We start from the raw sequence: 12,238 nt of genomic DNA, 5'->3' as shown, positions 1-12,238 counted from the left end.
GCCCATATTTAGGACCAATCCCCAGTATTGAAGCTTGCTGGTGGGATGGGGTTTGCAGGAATAAATTGTTGAGCACATAGATTCGTCTGCTCAGCAATTTTTTCAACAAGGCTGTCAGAAAACAAGAGCTGGAAAAGTTATATATCTGATAGCCCTGCTGTCTGTACTTGGACCCCTGCAGCAGCAGTAAAGTCCGGTACTTGGGGGATGTAGGAGGCAATCGATTAGATTCAGGTGCAGGTGTAACCTGAACACTAACCCTCCTGCGAATGCGAGGAGGTTCCTCGGTGCCAGTGGAGGAGGAGGACAGAGCAAAAGCGGATTCTACATCACTCACACTTTCTTCGTCCGATGCAAGAATCTCATACGCCTCTCCTGCAGTGTATGTTCTGCGGGCCATTTTTATATTATATGTACAGTAAATGTGTATATGTATACCGTATTTCTACTAACGTATACTGAATCTATATGTATAATATAGAACTTTTTTTTATACATAAGACACACTAATGTACATGAATATATTTTTATTTTTTTTATACTAAAGCTGACTAATTTAGACTGACTAAACTACACTGACAAAAAGACGCTGACTGATGGACAATCACACACTGACTGACGCTAACTGATTGACACACTGACGCTGATTGACTGACACTGACTAACAGACGGTCTGATGCTGACTGACACTAACTAAATTGACACTGACTAAGGGCCTGTTCACATCAGCGTCGCCCTTCCGTTGAGGGGTTCCGTCGTGTTAACCCCTCAACAGAAAGGCAAACTGAAACCTTAGCCTCCGTTTCTCTCACCATTGATCTCAATGGTGACGGAAACGTTGCTAATGGTATCCATTTGTCACTGTTGTGACAGGGTTCCGTTGTTCTTGACGGAATCAATAGCGCAGTCACCTGCGCTATTGATTCGGTCAAAAAAACGGAACCCTTGCACAACGGAGACAAACGGAAACCATTGGCACCGGATCCATCACCATTGAAACAATGAACCTATGGTTTCCGTTTGTGTCAGTCAAAGCGCCGTTCTGACAAAACGGAGCCCTGACGCAGATGTGAATGAAGCCTAAAACTGACTAAATTGTCATTGACTATAACCCTTTTTTTTTTTTTTTGTGTTTTATGGAAGAAAAAAAAAAGAAGCTCCCTTATACACTGAGGTAGGGGAGTAATCACAGTGGGGTAACTGTGATCAAGGGGTTAATGTTTTTCTTTCACTCTTCTGCTTCCAACAACGATACAGGTTCTCCGACTTACATTCACCAATAGAGGAAATCAGAGCCTGTAAAGACATTTTACTATACTTCTAAGCTCTGAGAGGTATGTCTGTACAGACTAACCAATCGGAGCGATGTCTGACAAGGGACCGCTTCAGATGCTCTGTGCAGTTAACTGCCGCTAAGGTGTAGTGGCGCACGGTGGTTTACACTGCAGACGTACCTGCATGTGAAGGCGCGCAAAGTTATTGCTCACCTGGACGTGCAGTTACGTCAACGTGCGGGAAGGTTTTTTGTTTCATCATTTCCTAGGCCAGGCAATGACCATGTTTTTTTCAGAAATTGCCTTTCTCTTTGGGCTTTGATGTTCTGAAAATGGAGCAGCCTCTGTGACTTCAGTGTACCCAAAGGTCTTTCAGAGGTATGGTTTCCATCTATCAACTGGAAATTGCAACTACCTTTCAGTCTAAGTTGATTATTTGCCTTCTCTTGATTTGACAAGTAATTTAAATGGGGAGTGAAGGCATATACATAGTCACCGATCCACTAAGAATTGGGTACTAGATTCCCTCATAATTGGAATTAGCATGGCAATTAGGGGTCAAACCCCAATGATATCACACTTTTTTTTTTTACATTTCTTAAACATGGAACTATAGATGGCATTGTGTTTAACATTTGTCGCAGCGTAAAAAGCTTAAACATATAATACAGATCACCCGCCTTACACTTTCTTGAGTCAGCTACAACTTTGGTGCAATTAAATGTTGCAGTCACACAATCCAAGTTTTAGTCAATCACTTCTTAAGCCCATCCATATACTGCCCGTTTTAACAACTGACAGCACACTGATCCCTACAAAACAATGGGGCTATTCACATAATCTATTTCTTCAACGAAGCTTGTGTCAGTTGCAAAAAACTCCTAGCATGCCCTTTTTGGTCTGTTTTTGTGGACCATTCTCGCCTATTTGAGTCTATGGGTGTGTGAGAATGGATTGCACGCTGACGACACCCGTGTGCGGTCTGTTTTTCAAGGATTCATTGCTAAGTGATGTAGAAAAAAAAGCTCTCTATGTAGAGAACGCAATGAGAAAATGTCGTCTGAGCGTGACCCTTCTGTGGGTGTTTTCAGTAGGTTGGGACAATATTGACAAAACTGGACCTATTTCCATTTTTTGCGGCTGAGAAAAACAAATAACATACGGAGGTAAGAAATGTATACACAACAAACACGGACGCAAAACGGACATCCATATGGATGACAACTGGTCCGTTTCTTGTGGACGCAAATCGGACATGCTGATGAGAATAAGGCCTTAGGTATATCTGCTACTAAGAAGCTGGGTGACAACCCATATGGCTGCCTTTACAGCAACCACATGGTTTCAGCTGTCCCAGATTTCCAACACTTCTAAACAGCAAATCTGTTCAATTAAGCAGCAATATGGCAGCAGAGAATGCATTCATGCTAACTAGGCAGGTTTGCCATTTCAGTACATATTGGGCAATCTCCTCAGCATCCACTTGTTATGACTGCTATGAACAGACTTCTCCAGAAGCTGGGAACATGGGAAAATAGTGGTGAATAGAATACTCTAATGAATATAGCCTAACGCTCCACATCAGGTTCAAGACCTAGCAAGGACACATTACAAAACATGGATCGGTCCCCAGAAATAACAGACAGTTCATACGTAGTCACCAGAGACATATTTGCTACAGGGGATATTCCAAAACAAACAGTAGTAAATTGTTTAACCTTCATTCCATGTTAGTTTCAATAGGATATATCTGGAGTTAGAATTTACAATTTAGGAGTTCCGGACTGCATTGTGCTTTAAACAATGGCATTATCAAATGCAACCAGTGAGAAGATTAAAGTTTTCCCTGCAGATTAACTACAAATTATCTGTCCTCCTCTTTTAGCATCATTTGTTCATTTATCACATAACATCAAGTATTTCTGGTCAGTGTCAATATGCTCTGCATCTTTGTAGTTAACAGATGTCTTCTCTTGTCGAATGAATTACTTTAAGTCTCACGCACTGCTGGTCACAGATGTGTCACTATAGCAACATCATTAATTTCAGATCTTACCGGAAACATGCACTCCAATCAAACCTAATTATACCATGTTGCTTTCTTGTCCTACAATAAGGAAACTATAATGCAATTATTGAGATACTTCGTTCTCCATTCTGCAGTGGCAAATGAGACAACCTCTGTGATGGACGCTCCATGTCAAAAAGCTTATTGATGAAGCACAATCCCAATGTGCAATCATACAAAGGGCTACCGTGCAATTATAGTAGAAATGTAATGCTCCACAGAAGCAACAACTAATTCTTAAGCCTTTCGCCAAAGCGTAAAACTTTCAGTCCAGACATTGTTTTAACCTTTGGTTTCCCTTAAAACAAAAATGACATTCTGTCCTATTAACTTGGAATTTTTATTTCCACTTTTATTTTTATTATCTGCTCCAATCTGAGTTACACAATGTACAAAGTGGGCAGTAATGATCAGCACACCATGGTGTCACTACTGTACATCAAGCAAGTCCAGGACATTGGCAGACCCTATTATGTGTGGATTTGGAGAGGGGGGTATAAATGATCGTTGATATTTCTTGATTCATGTGACCAGGACCAGAATAAGGGACAATCAGGAGACCCAGATACTAAGTGCAACTGCGAAACCTGCTATGTGGAATGCATCAATGTCTCCTAATATGATAAAAACAGCAATGCTCAGATAGGATATCAGATCCAAACCTCTACTCTTTTAGAGACCAAATATGTTTGGAATTCACAGATATGCATCTATTTATTATTCCTGTCTCCATGTACATTGACAGACATAATGGAGATATGTAACTGCTTAGGTGTTGAAGGCTGAGCAGGACCTTGTTGAGTAGACTGAGGTGGACAGATACAATAAGGTCTTAGGTAGCTGAAAGTGTACCTAACTTTTTAAGTCACACACACATGATAGAACAAGCTATCATAGGTGTGAACATGAGGAATAACCCTATATCTGGCCATTATATGACTTGTATTCTGGATTTGTTTTATCAGTTTTTACCTCTAAAGGCACAATCTCTAATTTTCAGCTTTTCCAATGCTTGTGAGTGCAGCCTTACTGCTATAATGTTTTATTTACACTGCATACAAAGAAGAGGAGAATCCTCTATAGCATATATAGAAGCAGAAGCAGCATGGAGGAGACCACACAGTGTATGAGCAGTGTAGCCTGGAATCCAGCACTGCAGGGACATATAACTTTTACCAGCAGCCTGTGTCTCCTCTATCTCTTTCTCTGCTCCCTACTCCCCCTCCATAGACTTTTATGGGCAGCAGCGCCTGTATCTCTCTCTGCATCTTCATCATCACTCTCTCTGCTCCTGCCTCCCCTTTCCATAATTTTCTATGGGCAGCATATCTGTGTCTCTTTCTCTTCTTGCCCTCTCCTCTCCATAGACTTCTATAAGCAGGCTGTGAAGAGTCGCAGTCCCACTTCCTGTAGTATCTCTCCCCTGCTTTGTATCTAGAGATCAATTTTGCTTTACAACAAGGGATGGACAGCAAATTACAGGAGAGGAGACACCCAGTGGCAGTAACTTCACACAGAATTTGCATGGCTAAAACAACAAAATTTTAACAGTAAGAACATTACAAAGTTTACATATACATACACACACATAAATACACACACACACACACACACACACACACACACACATATATATATATACACATATATACATACACACACATATATATACACACACACACACACACACACACACACACATATACACTACCGTTCAAAAGTTTGGGGTCACCCATACAATTTTGTGTTTTCCATGAAAACTCACACTTATATTTATCAAATGAGTTGCAAAATGACTAGAAGATATAGTCAAGACATTGACAAGGTTATAAATAATGATTTTGATTTGAAATAATAATTTTCTCCTTCAAACTTTGCTTTCGTCAAAGAATGCTCCATTTGCACCAATTACAGCATTGCAGACCTTTGGCATTCTAGCTGTTCATTTGCTGAGGTAAATCGGGAGAAATTTCACCCCATGCTTCCAGAAGCCCCTCCCACAAGTTGGATTGGCTTGATGGGCACTTCTTGATTACCATACGGTCAAGCTGCTCCCACAACAGCTCTATGGGGTTGAGATCTGGTGACTGCGCTGGCCACTCCATTACAGATAGAATACCAGCTGCCTGCTTCTTCCCTAAATAGTTCTTGCATAATTTGGAGGTGTGCTTTGGGTCATTGTCCTGTTGTAGGAGGAAATTGGCTCCAATCAAGCGCTGTCCACAGGGTATGGCATGGCGTTGCAAAATGGAGTGATAGCCTTCCTTATTCAAAATCCCTTTTACCTTGTACAAATCTCCCACTTTACCAGCACCAAAGCAACCCCAGACCATCACATTACCTCCACCATGCTTGACAGATGACGTCAGGCACTCTTCCAGCATCTTTGCAGTTGTTCTGCGTCTCACAAATGTTCTTCTGTGTGATCCAAACACCTCACACTTCGATTCGTCTGTCCATAACACTTTTTTCCAATTTTCCTTCGTCCAATGTCTGTGTGCTTTTGCCCATATTAATCTTTTCCTTTTATTAGCCAGTCTCAGATATGGCTTTTTCTTTGCCACTCTGCCCTGAAGGCCAGCATCCCGGAGTCGCCTCTTCACTGTAGACGTTGACACTGGCGTTTTGTGGGTACTATTTAATGAAGCTGCCAGTTGAGGACCTGTGAGGCGTCTATTTCTCAAACTAGAGACTCTAATGTACTTGTCTTGTTGCTCAGTTGTGCAGCGGGGCCTCCCACTTCTCTTTCTACTCTGGTTAGAGCCTGTTTGTGCTGTCCTCTGAAGGGAGTAGTACACACCGTTGTAGGAAATCTTCAGTTTCTTGGCAATTTCTCGCATGGAATAGCCTTCATTTCTAAGAACAAGAATAGACTGTCGAGTTTCACATGAAAGCTCTCTTTTTCTAGCCATTTGGAGAGTTTAATCGAACCCACAAATGTAATGCTTCAGATTCTCAACTAGCTCAAAGGAAGATCAGTTTTATAGCTCCTCTAAACAGCAAAACTGTTTACAGCGGTGCTAACATAATTGCACAAGGGTTTTCAAGTGTTTTCTAATCATCCATTAGCCTTCTAATACAGTTACCAAACACAATGTACCATTAGAACACTGGAGTGATGGTTGCTGGAAATGGGCCTCTATACACCTATGTAGATATTGCATTAAAAACCAGACGTTTGCAGCTAGAATAGTCATTTAGCACATTAACAATGTATGAAGTGTATTTCTGATTAATTTAATGTTATCTTCATTTGTAAAAAACTGTGCTTTTCTTTCAAAAATAAGGAAATTTCTAAGTGACCCTAAACTTTTGAACGGTAGTATATATATATATATATATATATACACATACACACACACATATATATATATATATATATATATATATATATATAATACAAAAACAGCCGTACAGTCGCCAGAGGGGTGCAAGCCTACCAGAGTCAGGACAAAAAACCCAGTTGACCCTTTCAGGACCAAGGTCATTTTGGCCCTTGAGGACCAGCCCCATTTTTTCAAATCTGACGTGTCATTTTACGTGGTAATAACTCTGGAATGCTTTTGCCTATCCAAGCAATTCTGAGATTGTTTTCTCGTGACATATTGTACTTTGTGTTAGTGGAGAAATGTAATCAATGGGAAGAAGGAAGGAGGCTGGCACTGCCAAAACCGCACAATCGGAATGGGAGTATTAAAGTATGGCTTACTTTTGGATAATTGCAGGTAAATTGCCACGGAGTTGCTCATCGAAAGAGTAGCACAATCGGCTGGATATATTTGTAGAAGAATGATCGAGGCACTCACCGAAGCTGGCAAACAATTTCTTTATTACAAAAAGATCTCGGTCAGGATGTGGAATTGCCTACGGCAGTTTCACGTGCGTACACGCTTTCTCAAGGCCTTGAGAAAGCGTGTACGCACGTGAAACGGCCGTAGGCAATTCCACATCCTGACCGAGATCTTTTTGTAATAAAGAAATTGTTTGCCAGCTTTGGTGAGTGCCTCGATCATTCTTCTACAAATATATTAGTGGAGAAATGTGATCAATAAATTCAGTATTTGTTTGTGAAAGTCACTAAATTCATAGCTTATTTGTGAAAAATACCAAAAGTTAAAGAAAATTTGCAAAAATTATAATTTTTCGAATTTTTACTGTATCTACTTGTAAAAGAGATAGTAATACCACACAAAATTGTTGCTAATTAACATCCCCCATATGTCTACTTTATACTTGCATTGTTTTTTTAACATTATTTTCTTTTTCTAGGACGTTACAAGGCTTAGAACTTTAGGAGCAATTTCTCACATTTTCAAGAAAATTTTAAAAGGCTATTTTTCAAGGACCAGTTCAATTCTGAAGTGGCTTTGAGGGCCTTATGTACTAGATAGAGCCCATAAATCACCCCATTTTAAAAACTGCACCCCTCAAAGTATTCAAAACAGCATTAAGAAAGTTTCTTAACCCTTTAGGCGTTTCACAGGAATTAAGGCAAAGTAGAGGTGTTATTTACATATTTAATTTTTTTGCCGAAATTCATTTGTAATAAAAAAATTCTGTAATACAGAAGGTTTTATCAGAGAAACACAACTCAATATTTATTGCCCAGATTCTGCAGTTTTTAGAAATATCCCACATGTGGCTCTAGTGTGGTAATGGACTTAAGGACCGGCCTCAGAAGCAAAGGAGCACCCAGAGGATTTTGGGGTCTCCTTTTTGTAGAATATATTTTAGGAACCATGTCAGGTTTGAAGAGGTCTTGTGGTGCCAAAACAGTGGAAACTCCCCAAAAGTGACACGGTTTTGGAAACTACACACCTCAAGGAATTTATCTAGGGGTATAGCTAGCATCTTGACCCGACAGGTCTTTTGCTATATTTATTGGAGTTTGTCTGTGAAAATAAAAATCTACTTTTTTTCTGAAAAAATATATATTTTTTTTAATTTTTACAAGGAATAAAGACTAAAAAGCACCCCAAAACTTGTAAAGCTATTTCTCCCGATTACGGCAATACCCCATATGTGGTAATACACTGCTGTTTGGACCCACGGCAGAGCTCAGAAGGGAAGGAGCGCCATTTGGATTTTGGAGCACAGATTTTGCGAGGTAATAGTTCTGTTTGGGGTTTTGCTGGTATTTCAGTTTATAATGTGAGGACATATGTAAGCTGGGAAGAGTAGATCAGGGCATAATAAGAGGGTATAATAATGGGGTAAATAAATAATAATTCATAGATATGTGACCGGTGTCGCACTGATAAATGGTGCCCAATCCTATCCGCCTTTGGAACGTTCTGCACAATTTCTGTCGCTATATTCTGAGCGCCAGAACTTTTTTATTTTTTCTCCACCGGAGCCGTGCAAGGGCTTATTTGTTACGTTACAATCTGTAGTTTTCAATGGTACAATTTTAGGGTACGTTCGATTTTTTCATCACTTTTTATTTGATTTTTTGGCAAGCAAAGTGACAAAAAAAAACTAATTTTGACAATGTTTTTTGTCCTTTTTTTTTTTTTTTTTTTTTTTTTAGAGTGTTCACCGTGCGCTATAAATGACATTTTACTTTATTCTGTGGGTCGGTATGATTACGGCGATACGTATATCGTTTTTTTTTATGTTTTGTGGCGTTTGCGCAATAAAAACACTTTTCTATAAAATTATTTCTTTTTTGTGTCACCATATTCTGAGAGCCATAATTTTTTTTAGTTTTCAGTCAAAAAAGCTGTGTAAGGGCTTGTTTTTTGCAGGATGGGTTGTAGTTTTTATTTATATTATTTTGGGGTACATGCGACTTTTTGATCACTTTTTATTCTATATTTTGGGAGGGGTGTTGACCAAAAAAAGTGATTCTAGCATTGTTTTTTATTTATTTTTTGCGGTATTCACCATACGAGAAAAATAATATTATAGCTTTATAGTTTGGGTCTTTACGAACGCGGTGATACCAAATATGTGTACTTCTTTAACGTTTTCATGTTTTTCCCTATAATAAAAACTTATTATAGTAAAAAAAGCATTTTTTCTTTTATAAAACATTTTTATAACTTTTTTATTTTACTTTTTTAACTTGAAGACCTGCAGTACTGATGGCTGCTGTAACACATTACACTACCTAGGTAGTGTAACGTGTTATAAATTGTCAGTGTGACGCTGACAGTCATACTGACAGGAAACCTATGAGGACCAGCTGGTCCTCATAGGCTTCCGTGAATGGAAGACCCGGAGGCCGTTGTATGGCCTCCGGTTTTGCCATGCAACCGACGGCAGTACCCGCAATTGGTCCCCGGGAAAGTTTGTTGTAGCAATAAACTTTCTAGTTTGTTTCTACAACAAACTTTCCCTGCGATCACATGATCGGGACCTGAACCAATCAGGTCCTGATCATGTCTCCGGGACCAGAGGCAGGGGTTGACAGCGTGATCCGGGTGTCACCGCTACTCTGAGACACCCGGATCGCACTTTTAACACCAACTGTGAATTCAAGTCGGCGCTGCACAGAGCCCAGCATGCACCAATGTGAATTTACTGTGGGCGGTCAGGAAGCAGTTAATAACAGTGATCATATTCTCTGTAGCTGAACCAACTGGTTTGGCTATCAGACAACAGGTTGCTGGGTAGCCGGGGGCACTGACACCGCCGGCATCAGAGAACACTTACCAGCGCTATGCCGGCAGAAGCAGAGGTCTGCAGATTCACGTCCTATATGCGGATAGGGCGTGAAAGGGTTAAACATATTCCAAAATTAGGCAGCACTCCAAAGTTACAAGTGCAAAAAAAATGTGGTACTTTATTTATCCATACGTCCAATGCAACGTTTCAGGCTTGAAAAAGACTCTATGGAAGAGCTGAAACGTTGCATTGGACATATGGATAAATAAAGTACCACACTTTTTTCACTTGTAACTTTGGAGTGCTGCCTGATTTTGGAATAGATTTAACTGGGTTTTTGCCGATAAAGACAACACAGGTAAACACAAGATGAAGCTTTTAAATGATCATTCGATTTACTGAGGATACAGATTTATTCAATACCTTTATCACACATGTGAATAGTGATTCCCTCCCTAAACCTAATAACTAGTTGTGCCCCCCTTGGCAGTAACAAGTGCAATATGACATTTGTAATAACTTGCAATGAGTCTTTTACATCGCTGTGGAAAAATTTTGGCCCACTCTTTGCAGAATTGTTATAATTCAACTATATTTGAGGGTTTTCGAACATGAGCTGCCTTTTAAGGTTTTGACACATCTCAATGGGATTCAAGTCAATACTTGGACTCGGCCACTCCAAAACCTTAATTTTGTTTCTTTTGAGTTATTCAGAAGTAAACTTGCTTGTGTGCTTTATTGTGATCATTGTCCTGCTGCTTTTGAGCTTTAGGTCACAAACTGATGAGTGGACATTCTCCTTCAGGATTTTCTGCTAGAGAGCAAAATTCATGGTTCCATCAATTATGGCAAGTCGTCCAGGTTCTGCAGAAACAAGCAGCCCCAGACCATCACTCTACCACCACCATGTATGACTGTTGGTATGATGCACTTATGGTGGAATATGGTGTTAGCTTTACGCCAGATGATACAAGACCCTTTTCTTCCAAAAAGTTCCGCCTTTCACTCATCAGTCCACAGAACATCCCAAAAGTCTTGGGGTCATCTAGATGTTTTTTGGGAAATGCGAGATAAACCTTTTTTATTAGCAGTGGTTTGCTCCTTGCAACTCCCCCATGGATAAATTTTTGCCCAGTGTCAGTCCGTCTGGGTTCTTTTGAAGATAGAAGAAAAGGAACCACTTTCTCTGGAACACTGCCGTGCTCACACGGATTTGTGGATCGCTTTTTCCTTTTAAAGATTTTTTTTATTTTTAACATAGTGCAATGCTGGGCGTTTTTGTTTAGCACCTATATTTTAATACCCTTAAGGCTGGATTCACACGAGAGTGTGCCTTTTGCGCACACAAAAAACGCAGCGTTTTGCAGCGTTTTGCCTATTGAGCGCCGCATTTGAGGCGTTAAACGGGTGAGATCGTTACTGATATCGATCTCACTCGGTCGAGCAGGGATGCCCCCAGCCCTCAGCTACCTCTGGCAGCTGAGAGCAGGGAGACTTAGCGGCTCCCTGCTCTATTTATTCTGATGCAGCCCCGTGAAAAGGCGTATGCATCAAAATAAAGGCCATTAGTGTGCGCCGTGAAAACACGTATTGGCGGTCACTAACGGGTTAAATAAAATGTCTTGCATTTCTATTTTTTTTCTTTTTAGTAATGTGTGCACTGCCTTAAATACAAATTCATACTACTGCAAACAAAAACAATAGTATGATCATAACGTGCAATGTAAAAAGATATTAAAGGGGTTTTCCCATGAAGGACATTTATGACATATCCACAGGATATTGTCATAAATGTCAGATAGATGCGGGTCCCACCGCTGGGACCCGCACGCATCTCTAGAACGGGGCCTGCTAAACCCCATTATAGCTTTTTGTGCTCACGCTGCCTCCTGGCCACTTCCCGATTACGTGGTCGGGAGTTACGGGAACAGCGTAGCTTGCGTGTTACGCTGGTTCCGTAACTGCCATTCAGTACCATGGGAGTTACGGAAACAGCGTAGCTCAGCGAGTTATGCTGTTTCCATAACTCCCGACCATGTAATCAGGAAGTGGATGGGTGTCTGCGTAAGCACAAAAAGCTAGAACGGGGATTAGGGGGCGCTGTCCTAGAGATACTATGGAAAATGTCCTGTAAGTTACTCTAGTATTTAGTAGGAAAAAAAAATATCTAGCAGTTTAAAATAAAATTCAACAAATACAAGAACACCAATGATCTGTTGAAGTAGTGTAGATAAAGTTATGTCAATGCCTAAGTAATAGATTTATAACAGTACAAACCATTGTGTGA

The 12,238-nt window shown here is 40.3% G+C and overlaps 1 protein-coding gene across 2 annotated transcripts in view; it reads right to left on the bottom strand.

Moving 5' to 3' along the window:
* Positions 1 to 12,238, bottom strand: part of ATP9B (ATPase phospholipid transporting 9B (putative)) — a 286,527-nt gene that overhangs the window by 62,242 nt on the left and 212,047 nt on the right. The gene's annotated exons all lie outside the window — the stretch shown is intronic.

The sequence above is a fragment of the Rhinoderma darwinii genome, chromosome 5 (assembly GCF_050947455.1).
Source record: "Rhinoderma darwinii isolate aRhiDar2 chromosome 5, aRhiDar2.hap1, whole genome shotgun sequence".
In the NCBI taxonomy this organism is placed as follows: Eukaryota; Metazoa; Chordata; class Amphibia; order Anura; family Rhinodermatidae; genus Rhinoderma; species Rhinoderma darwinii.
This window is presented reverse-complemented; position numbering and strand designations above follow the sequence as displayed.